A 13,366-nucleotide genomic window follows, 5' to 3' on the forward strand; every position below is an offset into this window, starting at 1 on the left:
CTGCCAGCTCCTTCAACACCCTTGGGTGGAGGGCATCTGGACCTGCATATTTAAAAATATCCAGCCCTTCCAGAAGATCCCTAACTATATCTGTGCTGACCGAAAGCCTGACAGAGCTATCCCCAAGATTGTCCCTACCTCTGGTAGGTGGGATGTCCCAGTCCCTGTTCAAGAAAATAGAGGCAAAGAAACTGTTAAAAATATCACCTTTCTTGTCTGGTGTAGCCAGAAGATTACCATTTGCGTATTGCAGGGGCCCTACATTGCCTGGTGCCCTCTTCTTGCTCCCAATGTACTGAAAAAGGACTTTTTGTTGTTCTCAATCCTGGATGCTAGCCTGAGTTCCATCTCTGCCTTGGCCTTCCTAATAGCCCTCCTACACTCATGGGCTGAGGAGGAGGTTTTTAAGGAGTGTTTTTAAGACCTTCCAGAGGCATTGGGTGTTGGCTATAGCCAAAGCTGGGGTTTTTGACTGAGGTGTGCCAATATTCCTGCTGGGGCCAAAGCCGGAGGTTCTTGGCTAAAGGGTCTTATCTCTCTGCTCAGGGTCATACCGACTGCCATATTTGGGGTCAGGGAAGAATTTTACTCCATGGTTAGACTGGTGTGGACTGTGGGGGCTTTTGCCTTCCTTCTTAGCAGGGAGCATGACCTTCTACCTGGAACCTCTTGAGCACCTATTAGACAACATTTTATAGAAGAAGGACATTGGTTGCTGTGGTTCCCCTGCTTTACTTGTGGCAGGTTCGGGTGTGAGGTCTATGTTGTGTCTGAGTTGATGGCAGCCTTAGGTAGCGTTTAGCTTACGGTTGTATAGGATGGCTTGGATGGGGATGATCCTGCCTCAGACAGGGGGTTGGACTAGATGGCCTCTAGAGGTTCCTTCAAGCTCTATTTTTCCGTAACGTTATAATTAATTCAGCAGGGCCAGATGAGATGCACCTCTAGGATTTTGAAGGAAATGGCTGAGGTAATTTCAGAACCATTGGCAAGATCTCTTTGAGATCTTATGGCAGTCAGGTGAGGTCTCAGATGTTTGGAAAAGGGGAAACAGAGTGCCTAACTTTAAGTGAGGGAAGGAGGAAGATCTGGAGAATTACAGACCAATCACCTAGACTTTGATACCTGGAAAGATCATGAAGCAGTTCCTCAAGGAATCCATTGTGAAGTACCTGGAGGAGAACAAGGTGATATGGAACAGCCAGCAAGGATTAACTAAGAGCAAGTCATGCCAGACAAACCCAATTTTCTTCTATGATAAGGTGACAGGATCTGTGGATGCAGGAAAAGCAGTGGATATGATGTTATCATTGGTGGCAGCAATCCCTCAATTTGAGGATGATTGCTAGTATTGCTCAGACATCCACACACCATGGCCAGCCCAGCAAAGTTGGTGCTTGAGGATCATAGACTCAAAGCTGGTAACACTGGCTTCAGGAAGGATGCTGGTCTTTGTACAGTGATCTTCCCATTTGATATGGAGGATTTTCCAGAAGCGTTGTTGGCGATACTTATCCAGGCTCTTGAGATAACAATCTATTTGATCACTGGTTCTAACAATAACATAGTCAAGAAGGTGCCAGTGCTTAGAAAGATGATGTCTCTGTGTGGTCTTGTATTTGTCACTCTATCTGAAGATGGGGTTCATGATGGTAAGACTGTGCTTCATGTATTTGCTCAGAAGAAGGATGTCACTGGTGTTGGCTTTCCCTACTCCTTCCTTCCCAGTGGTGTTGAAGTCACCAAGGATAATGATCTTGTCCTTCTCACAAGTGTTAGTACATGATCAGGGTTCTTTGACATCATTATCAGCATCAGGCTTTGGGGCATACTCACTGATGATGGTGGCATTCTGGTTGTTTCTCAGCTTAAGACACAGGGACATAAGATGTTCATTAATGCCTACAGGGAGCTCTGAAAGTTGACTGATTTAGCTGATTCTTGATGGCAAAGCTGATGCCATGAACATGTCTATTCTGGGTCAGTTTCCCCTTCCAGAAGGTCAGTCATCCACCCTCTTCCTTCAGCTGACCCTCATCCGGTTGTCTTGTGTCACTCAGAGCTGCATTATCAGTATAGTATCTTGCCAGTTCCTTGGAGATGGCAGTTCTTCTTTCTGGTCATTCATTGTCTTGGTTATTCATCAAGGTGAGAGTGAGAGTGATCCCACTGGAAACAGTTATCCAGCCAGGAGAAGATAAGACAGCTTTGGTTTAAGGCATCTTTTCTAGCCCCTTCCCCATGTGGGATGTGCAGAGGGGATCCTGAATAGGGCTGCTCAGTCTTGATAGCAGCTGCTGAATTGCACCCCTGTCTCAACCCAGGTGTAAGATGGTCATCAGGTTACTGCCACCTGTGTGCAGATTCATAGCTGGAGACTGCAGTCCTGTCTCTGCCACCACTCATCCATTGCTGCAGGACTTTTGGAGGTTGATACAGGAGAGCGTATTGTGTCCTATGGTAGAAGCCTGTGCATGATTTTGTTTAATGTGAGGAAGCTGGTGCATGGAAATAGCAGCCACATGATCTTGACAAGGTGGAGATCTGAGCCTGGTAGCAAGGGAGACCCCTATATGACAGGAGACTTCCATCTTGCTGCAACCTTCTTTTGTCTTTATAGTTGTTGAGATCCTAATGTCATCTTTTGCCTGATCCGTCATTGGGGACTAGGGGTTTGGACCTTGATTTGTCTGGAACCTCCTTTCAGGCCTGCTTGCCATGGGTGACTCTGCTAGGAGTGTAAGTGACGATAGTTCGGAGGATCATTGGGACACACAAGCCTCTCTGCCACTACAGAGGCTCAGTCCCTGAAGAAGCAAGGCTTTAGACAAACTGTCTCTCATGACATCCTCATTAACAAGCTAAGAAAATACAGACAGAAGTAAGTACTCTAAGGTGGATACATAATCTGTTGGATCATCATGGTCAATGTGTCATCAATAGCTCTATGTCTAGTTGGGAAGAGGTATTAAGTGGGGCTTCCCAGGGGGCTGTCCTGGGCCCAGTTTTATTTAACATGTTCATTAATGATTTGAATGATGGGATCGACTGCACACTTTAAGAATTTAAAGAATTTAAATTTAAGAATAACACCAAGTTGTGTGAGTTGTAGACATTCTGGAGGGTTGGATGGGTCCAGAATGACCTAGATAGACTGAAGGAAATGGTCCTCAATCAGTCAGATGAGTTTCAATAAGGAGAATTGCAAAGCTCTGGGACAGAATAACTGCAGACTGGGGAATGAGTGCCAAGGCTGCAGTACTACAGAGAAGAATTTTGGGGATTATAGTTAACCATAAGCCGACTATGAGCCAACACTGTGCACAACTTGTAAAAAAAAAAACAAAGAGAGTCAGCTGCATACAGGGTTATGTTAATAGGAGTGTTACTTGCAGGCCAAGGGAAGTGATTCTGTTGATCTATTCAGCACTGGTGAGGTCTCATCTGGAGTACTGTGTCCAGTTTTGGACCCCACACTTCAAGAAGAATGTGGACAGTTTGGAAAGAGTCCAGTGCAGAGCAACAAAAGTGATTAGTGGCCTGGGAGTCAAGACTTCTTGAGGAAAGGCTTAAAGAACTAGGATTATTTAGTGTGGAGAAAGAGAAGATTGAGGTAGTCTTTGATAACAGTCTTTACATACCTGAAAGACAGAGAGGATGGAGGAGATGGACTTTTCTCCATGAGCGAAGGGGCAGGACTAGTGTGGCGAAGTGGGACTCCCTGACTAGCCACAGTGCTAGTTGCCCCACTTGCCTTTGGGCACCCCCCACACCTGACTCTCCTGCCATGCCTTGTTAATAATTAATCAATCTTAATTAGGCGGGAGGCTGCCCACTTACTGCCCCGATGCTGGGGAGCGCTATCTGCGGCTCCAAACCTTCCCTAAACCACAGCCCATGCCTCACAGATGGCATCCAGATGTTACTGTGCTCCTGGCCTACTGCAAGAGCAAGCTTAGGCCGTGCTGTCAGGCCTCAGTCATACACACATTCATACCGCCTGCCTTTCACTCGGGCCTCACACACTCCACTCTCTCTCACATGGTCTCTTTCATCCATCAACAACTTATTCTGCCTTGCTCCCTCTTGGAGCAGGCCCCTTAGGCCATAGGCTTAGCTAGTCCATCCCTTGGGTGGCAGACGTACCCTCTTTTGGGCCTCTCCCATGACCCTCACTGGGGTAGTGGCCAGCCAATTACCCAACCGGGTCTAAGCTTACTCTGGCCCCTTCTGGGGGCATCATTATGTGTATAAAAATGTACTGGGCCCTCAGCCCTCTAGTTCTTCTCCCCGTTCACTGGGGCTCCCCATCTCCGCCCCCTTCACTCAGGGATCCAGATCTCCGCCCCTCTCACCTGAGGCTACCCCCTCACTGGGGTCTTCATTTCTGCCTCCCTCACTGGGGCTCCACAGCGCACCCTCACTTGGGGCCATGGGGCTTGGCTTAGGTGGTCGTAGCCATGCCTGGCCCCACTCTCCTTCCTCAGGGTCTCTCGGGGTCTTACCCCACACAGGGCTCAGGTGGCCACAGCTGTGCCTGGCCCCCACTCTCCCTCCTTGGGATCTCTTACCCCACAGGGCTCAGGTGGCTGTAGCAGTGCCTGGTCCCAATTGCCTGTAGTGTTACGCAAACCCACCCGAAGGTAAGGGCTAGGGTTAAGGCGCCTCTACCCACCTTTCACCGGGGTGATAACTGGCCTGTCATTCCCTAGGGGCTCCTGCAACACTGATACCCCACCAGGCCACCCACTCCTGGCAGGGTGCAGTTTTAGGTCATGCCCAGGACCAGGAGCCTCCAATCCATCCCCTACAGCTCCTCCCTTATCTCCAGGATGATACACAAAGCCTCACAGCCAAGCAGTATTGCTGCCCTCCCTGCCAGCAGCAAACTGCCCTGTTTATATAGGCAGCCAGAGACCTAAAATGGTGGCCACAATCAGGCACCTGCCAGCTGCTTGGCCTAGGTCTTAAAGTGGCAGACACCAACAGTGCCCTGCTACAACTAGGAGTAATGGAATGGCCTCAAGCTTTAGCACGTAAAATTTAGGTTGGAGATTAGGAGGATCTTTCCAACTATGAGGGTGATCAAACATTGGAAGAGGCTATCTAGAGAAATTGAGGAATCTCGATCCTTGGAAGTTTTCAAGAGCAGGTTGGACAGGTTTTTGGCTGGGACGATTAGTCATGGATGATTCTGCCTTGATCAGGGAGATGGACCTTGTGAAGTCCCTACGGTCTTATGATCTGATGAACTAAGCTGTTGCTCACGAAAGTTTTCCTATTTCTGGTAGAGGTGGTCTGTAAGGTACATCTCTACCCTGCTTTCTGCCTTGCAGTTGTGTCTTATGAGTATGAACTTCTCAGGCATGCAACGATTTTTTTTCCAAATAATACATGAGGGCAGCTTCTTGCTTATTTCATGATTGACTTTTTTTTAAAGCTGTTAAATATAAATTATATAATATGCTACATATTGTCCAATCTGCATCAGTAACCAGAGGCATCATTACAGAGTACATGCGTCTTAATTATATTTATTATGATCTCATTTAAAACGCTGACAGTTTTTTAATGGAAAAAGTGTGTGTGTGTGTGTGTGTGTGTGTGTGTGTGCACGCATGTAAAGAAGAGCTCTGCTGTTGAAATAGGACAGTCGTTTCATTCTTATTTTCACATCCCACCTCCACGCTCCAACAGATCAAGCAATTCAAATCACTAATTTTAACTGTTGACATATTTCTCTTACTACTTTTGTAGTGCTTAACTCCAGTGAGGTCAGCAGGTAGGAATTATATTTGACTCTCTATGCACACTGCATCTTTGTGATGGGTGCAAGGAAGAGTAGGTGAGTTATGGATTGACTGCTCTTCCATTATGTCTATCAGTCATCACAGTAAAGTGCTGCAGTAGCCTACTGACTGCAATTTGAAGCCCTATTACTGTATCTCCCAGCTCTTCTTTCATATTAACTTAATGCTAGGAATGGGCTTTTTAGGTGTGGTTTAATAATGAGGTAGACCATCAGGAGGTAAATTCATGAATTTTTCCCTCCCTTGTAGTAGCCTGGACGTATTTAGTTGAATGTAGTTGTAATAGTTGATTGCTACTACTATAACAGAGGAAGTAAAATGATTGTTTTGAAATAAGTAAATCTAAAAACACAGAAATTTGTTAAATGACTCAGGCTAAATCCTGGTACTAATTTTAACTGTATTTTTTAAATCTGACTTTCAGGAATATTTCAAGGCTTGAAAGGTTTCAAATTGATGAAATCTTTTCAGCTTCTGCCTTAATTTCCAGAAGATACAGCCTGTAACGTTATTTTATCCCAGTAATGTGTGAGGGCTTTTAAAGATGGATTTTGACACCTTTGAAACCTTTTTCCTAGTCATAGTTGCCCTTAAGGGAGTTGAGGTTTATAAATTTGTCCAGGAAGTGTGCTGTTTGCCAAATTTCTACAGTCAGTCAGTCTATGCTGTGCTGACAAATACATGTTTAGGAATCCTGGTTCTTTGAAATAAAGTAGTCTATGTGGATACCATAATCTAACTTCTCTTCCTGCTTGTGGAATCTGTAGCTATTACAGGCTTTGAATTGCAAGAAATCCCCAGGGACAGCTGTGACTCTCTGCAGCGTGCCTTTTATTTCTTTCTAGGGAAAGCATCAGGTGTTTGTGTAGCCCATTTTGTTGACCAGTGAAGAAATACCGAAACACCCATTTACCTCTCCAGCCAGAAACTCTGGTCCTTTAAAATGATATAATTATCATGGATCTACTTCTGCTGATAAATGCAAGCCCTTAATTTCTAGTAAATAATATACTTTGCATTTAAGAAATTCCTTTACATACATTGTCCCAACAGTTTAAAATCTAATGGATTAAGGTGAAGGAAAATATCTGAAATGACAACATAGTAGATTGGTGTTACAGCTAGGGAACAAAGGCCATGTTTGTCCTGAGGTTCAGTCCGCTGTCCTGTTTTTTGAACCATGCTCCCTCTTATTAAAGAAGAGTAGAGAACTAGGGAAGCCTATATTCTAGGGAGCAGGTAATGATTTGTTGTACAGTGAAAAACGTAACCATTGTTTGCTAATGTCAGTATTATACAGTGCTGTTGATCATTAGAGCACCTATTAAGTGAGAACATTTCCAAATATATATAGTTAAAGGTAGATAAAATTCAAATAATTTTGAGAACAGATGCATTGAAATCAGCTTATGGGAATGATGAAGGCACAGTTGCAAGATGTAACTTCACAAGTTTGATCAGCTACATCAATAAGCCAGAACTCAGAAGTAATAATATCATTAATATTTCCTTGTAGAACAAGTTCTCTTTTATACTGACACCACATGTTTGGAGTGTTACAGGCTGAATTTACAAGAAAACATTTTTTGGACTCTGTGGCCAAGAAAATTGTTTAAACTGTCAGAGTTACCACAAAAATCTAGCCTTCCCTGTAGCTACAGAAGGATTATTTCCTTCATCTTAAAGGAAGAAATAATCTTCATTGGTGAAATGTTCTATGTAACCAACTTGAAAATAGTTTACAAGGTTTTTAGGGCCCATCTTTCCACAGCCATGAGATGAAGTTAAGGACATTAAGTATCTTAAAAACATTTCACATGGCTTCAGTGTTTTATAACTGACTATTAGTCTTTGACATAAAAATAGCTAAGGTTAACACAGGGATATGAACCAAATATTTTTAATACTAGAAAAGATCAGACCAATTTCACACTATAAATAATAAGTCAATAGGGATGGAAGCTAAAAGATGATGCCATTTAAAAACCTTAAATTGACTGTATTGAATAACAGAGTGGTTCAATAGCTACATGGCAGAAACACTATCTTGTGTCAATGCTCACTGTAGTCAGAAACTAGTCTATATTTTGATCTTACAGTCAGATCTTAATTTTTGGAATGTTGTATTGGGAAAAGGTGAGTTATTAAATATACCTGTAACTATTCCAGTTTCCACTTAACCTTCATATTCAAGAAACTCCAGTATTAAGAAATACAAAATGTATGCATCTGCTGGGTTAGGATAGAGTGGACCACAACAGGATAATTTTTTAGTATTTAGTTACATGGATGTAGCTTCACAAGTTTAATCAGCCAGAATTCAGCAGTAACAAAATATAGCATTAAACTCTTCCTTTACAATAAAATGTCCTGCAGAGATGCAGTGTTTTTTTGAATAATTCAAAATCAAATATGCAAGAAAACCGACATGGGCAAACACCTCCCAGTAGTAGGAACAGCAGTATTTACTTGCCCAAGCCCAACCTGGAAAAAAATTAGCTGGCTGTCAAGAGGAGTGGCAGCAGTGATTTCCAGTATCAACAGAACCTTTTACTTGCTTAGGAGAACAATTTCCTTTCAGTAGCCCAAGGAGTGGGAGCTCATAGAGTATAATGAGTAACAGGCCTGACCTATCTGGTGCCATTCAGAGAACAAAAGTGAGACTTTCGCAACAAACTACTTGTCGTAGTTGGCTGCCTGCTGCTCATGAGGTTGCTACTGGTCCTCTGCCAGCACCTCCCATGCTTTTGCAGTAGCTGCTTGCTTTCAGCAAGCTTCTTGTTACCAAGCATGCAGTTTCATTCAGCAAGAGCAACTGCCAAGGCTTGTGTGACCCACAGGTCAAATGCAGCAGGAGCTGCTGTTATTTTTAAAACAATAGTACTTGACAGCCTCAATCAGGGATTGGTGCCCCAGGTACTGACACTGGGAAGAAGACAGTCCTTGTCTAAATAGCTTATGTTCTAGATCATGATAGGACAGAACTGAAAGGTGGATAAAAGGAGGACAAGATTTTAGCACAGGGGTGCTTAATCTGTGACCCCAAATCCACTCTGACTGGGGGCGTGGATTGCTGGTTTCCCCATCTTCTGTGACCGTGGTGGTGCGAGGGTGGTGATGCTCACTGTCGTAGGACCACATATGCAGCTTTATGCTGTATGTGTTGAGGTGGCTTCCCAGGGCAGTTGAATTTGGATGCTGATTCTTTCACTGCATTCTCATTTTTTGGAGACCTTATACAAATTCTAGTGCTGCAAAGCATGCACATTCTTTCTGGGCAATGGGCATCGTGTTACCACTTCTTTGTTTCCTTTCTTCCATCCTTTCCTCCTTAGTATTGTTCATGTTGATATTGTATTTTATTGTTTTGCATAAAAGCTAGTGAATATAAAATGTTCTTCTAGTCTTTTCCTGCTTTTTAAACCTTCATGCCCACGCACAAATCAGTCTGTATAGAGCTGACCAATTAAGCATTTCTAGCAAAATTATATTAGTTTACACACAAGCATCTGTTCACACATACTAATTCTCCTAATTTATGTGAGTAAAATGACCTATTGTAATATTTTTGTGAGATATATACATCCTTGTGGTTTAGGGTGTGAACACTTAAGAATTAGGAAGAAATTTCCCTTATGAGGAAGTTATTTCATTTAGTCCAACAAACAGTTTCTCACAGCTTCATCCAAAGAATTAGCTGGAATTTCTTAGATCCAGCCCATAAAGTGATTTTATCTAACGTGGATCTGTGCTACCTTTTACTAGTGGCCAGCTGATTGCCTGTGCTGTGTGCAGAAAGCTGCTTTCTCAGCCTCCCACTGGCGCCTCTGCATACTCTTGCTGCTCCAGATTAGCCACTCCAAATTGCTGCTTTCTGTGCTTTTGGGTGGCACATTTACTGGGGGAGGCTGCATTAGGTAGGGTGAGAGAGCAGCCATTTGCACACAACCAGGGTTGTTGGAGTAGCACCAGGGTGTTGGCAGCCTGCAGTGGCAGCCAGGTTGCAACTGTTAGCCCACCGTTAGTAAAGGGTTACTGACCCCTGCCCTACAGGAGAGTGCTTTCAGGGGAAAGTCTTTCTCCTTTAAGGGGGAGCTTTGTTTAGATTATTAGACACCATAACCATTGCCTGGAGTATTAGAAAGAAAGCTCATCACTTCTATTAATAGTCACAAACAAGTTTTTATCAGTCACTCAATTCTGGGAAGAATCTCAGGAGTCCTTCATAACTATATGTATTAATTAACAGCTTTTATACTGCAGTTTGTGGGTGCCAAGCATAATAAAAAATAACAACAGTACTATTTAATGGCAAAATATAAAATGCCCATGTACTTTAAAATTGTTTCTGTTCAGACAATCAGCTGACATTTGTATCAACCAAAAAACCCCCCCAAAATGCAACCCTTCTTTGATTTAGTATGATCCTTGTCTTATTCTTTTCCACTCAAATTATATAGCCCTGGTTTCATTTGACCCCTTTCCTTCTGCGCTTGGGCACTACGGTAGAACAGTTAAGGCATTTTACTATGGATTTAAAAAGTGTTAATTTGAACCTTTCTCTCATCTTTCACAAAAGGCCATCTAGCTCTAAATGAGTATTTGGCCATTCAGGCTGAGTGCCAATGTGCTGTTAGTTCCCAAAACTAGCATGCCTTAACTCAGTATGGAGAAATGCAAGGTGCCACACCTCCGGAGAAAAAACCTGCATTACATTTATAAGCTTGGTAGTGCTACATTCACTAGGACCATGACTGAAAGAGTTTGGGGGTCATGACTGACCACAAAATGAACCACCAGTGCAATACCATAACCGGCAAAGCAAACAAAACTCTGGCTTGCATCTACCGATGCATCTCAAGCAAGCCCCAGGAAGTCATCCTCCTGCTGTACTTGGCCTTGGTGAGGATGCAGCTGGAGTACTGCATTCAGTTCTGGGCTCCTTAATTCAAAAAGGACGTGGAGAAGTTTGAAAGAGTCCAGAGGAGAGCCACGCACATGATCAAAGGAAGAGAGCAGGCCTTATGAAGAGAGGGTGAGAGCCATGGGACTCTTCAGCCTGGAGAAGTAGAGGCTCATGGGTGACTTGGTGGCAGCCTATAAGTACATAAGGGTGTGCATCAGGAACTGGGAGAACGTCTGTTTACCAGGGCACCCCGAGGGAAGACAAGGCCCAATGGTCACAAACTCCTGCAAGACCGTTTTAGGCTGGACATAAGGAAAAACTTCTTTACTGTCTGAGTCCCCAAGGCCTAGAATAGACTCCCTCCAGAAGTGGTGCAAGCACCTACTCTGGGCACTTTCAACACTTGGAATATTATCTTCCTGGGATCATTTGACCCCAGCTGACTTCCTGCCCCTTGGGCGGGGGGCTGGACCCGATAATCTTGCGAGGTCCCTTCTAGCCCTAATGCCTATGAAATCTATGAAACTATATTAATCTGCTATTATCTGCCTAGGTCTGTGATGGAATTTTGGCCATCTACTCTGATAGTAATGCCGACTTGAGTATCTAGTGATATGCTTGTCCCATAAACTTCTTCCTTGTACTTGAATGATCAGAGAAGTCACTGCCCCATCTTCCTCCAGATTCCTTTTTATGATTCACTTCTGCTTTGAAACTTACAAGAAATAAGCCAATATTTGATGTCTTAACGGAGGTGCTGAAACATAATGGTAAGACTTTTTTTATATATATCTGATGGTTTCTTTTGTCTTCATCCTTTTGGTTTTTGTCTTAGCTTATAAGTCTTCTGCGGTAAGTATCAAGTTTGCCTTTGACATTTGAAGAGTTTTTAATGTCTAATTACTTCTGTAATATACATTTTAAAAATTGCTTATCTGAGGATTTTCATAATGTAGTTCAGTTTATTATGTAGCTGAGCAATTGAATTTTTCTTAGGCCTAACACCAAACTTGCTTGAGTGCTGAAAGAGGAGATGATTTTAAAAAAAGAAAACCCAACCAAACAAAAAATAAGCCAACAGGTGTCAGCAAAGACCATGTAACAAACACTGGGTCAAATCACATCAACAGTATATGCTAACTCATGACATGGGTTGTGTGTGTGTGTGTGTGTGTGTGTGTGTGTGTGTGTGTGTGGTGGGGGGGTGTTTTGCTTTGTTTTGTTTTTAAATCTCTCAAAAGCTCTTAAGATCCTATTTGTGATCAGTCAACTTAGAATCTAGAATATCGCTTCCATGTGTTAAGTTTGAATTGAATTGCTTTCAGTAGAAAAAGCAAAAAATCCCTTAGAGGTAATGTCAATTCTATCTTAATGAATTGTCCTTCCACACTATAATCCAAGTTAGGTCTTTTGTGGATTTATAGAATGCCATTGATTTTTTTTTTTTTAAACGTTCAGTGAACAGCCTCTAAAAAGTCCATTCAACTTTGAGGGTTTTTGTTGTGGTGTGGTGTTTTTCCTTGTCACTAGGTATTAAGTAAGCCTATGTCCAAAAGTGTTTTTTTCAAAATGTTCCCTTGCATCGTTCATTGTTACTTATTGGCAGTTTTGTCACTTCAGGGTCAAAATAAAGCTTATTCAGCCAAAGTTTACAGTAGCAGGTATAGCAAGTCTCAGGTCAGTCACACCACTTGAAATTTGTTACAGGGCAGTCAGTTAGAAATCACTGCATTTTTTGTGAAATATTGTTGCTTCAAACACTGCAAAGTTAAAAAGGTTGTAGCTGATGACTGTATCATGTGTTCCAGTTATGTCGTGCATAAGATGTACTCACCAAATAAGGGTAAAATTGTAGAAGCATAAATCTCATTGAGATATGTGTAATTTTTATTATAATTATGTCAATTGTTTTTCATTGTATAGCTTTTATATATAATATGCACCATAATTTTATACTACCTTTTCAGGAAGAAAAAAAATCTTGTACTTGGCGGGGGGGAATATTGCATATTACAGGGTCTTAATATTTGTCTTAAAGTTCTTAATTTGGGAGGAAACAAATCTTGTAAAACAAAGAAATCCTTTTGATTTGTAGCAGCATTGTTACTCATGGGATGTCTATACATGTGCTCCAGAGTAGGAGTGGAGGGGGGTGCAGTGACATGTGTATTCAGATGAGTTTTAGTCAAAGCTTTAGTTAAAGTGCCCCCACTACCATTTTGAAACACGGGGATGCTGAATGCACATGATGCAGAGGCTGCTGGAGCATGCTAATTAGTATACTTCAGCAGACTCACAGCAGACTTGATTCATAGTTTCATAGTTCCTTAGTAGCTAGGGTCAGGAGGGACCTGAACAGATAATCTAGCCTGACCGCTTGCCACAGGCAGGAATGAATGCTGGGTTCACAAGACCCCAGACAGGTGATCATCCAACCTCCTCTTGAATTTGCCCAAGGTAGGGGCAAGGACCATTTCCCTGGGAAGTTGGTTCCAGATTTTGGCCACCCTAACTATAAAATATTGCCTTCTGATCTGTAACCTAAACCTGTTCTTCATCAGCTTATTACCATTGTTCTGCGTCACCCCAGTTGGTGCTGGGGAGGGAAGAGCTCTACCTATTTGCTGGTGATCTCCCCTGATGAGTTTGT

The 13,366-nt window shown here is 42.8% G+C and overlaps 1 protein-coding gene across 5 annotated transcripts in view; it reads left to right on the top strand.

Annotated features, from left to right (window-relative positions):
- The window catches only part of FAM172A (family with sequence similarity 172 member A), a 427,259-nt gene that overhangs the window by 32,941 nt on the left and 380,952 nt on the right, over positions 1 to 13,366 (top strand). The window lies entirely within an intron of this gene.

The sequence above is a fragment of the Gavialis gangeticus genome, unplaced genomic scaffold (genome assembly GCF_001723915.1).
Source record: "Gavialis gangeticus isolate Ggan-Ray unplaced genomic scaffold, GavGan_comp1, whole genome shotgun sequence".
NCBI lineage: Eukaryota > Metazoa > Chordata > Crocodylia > Gavialidae > Gavialis > Gavialis gangeticus.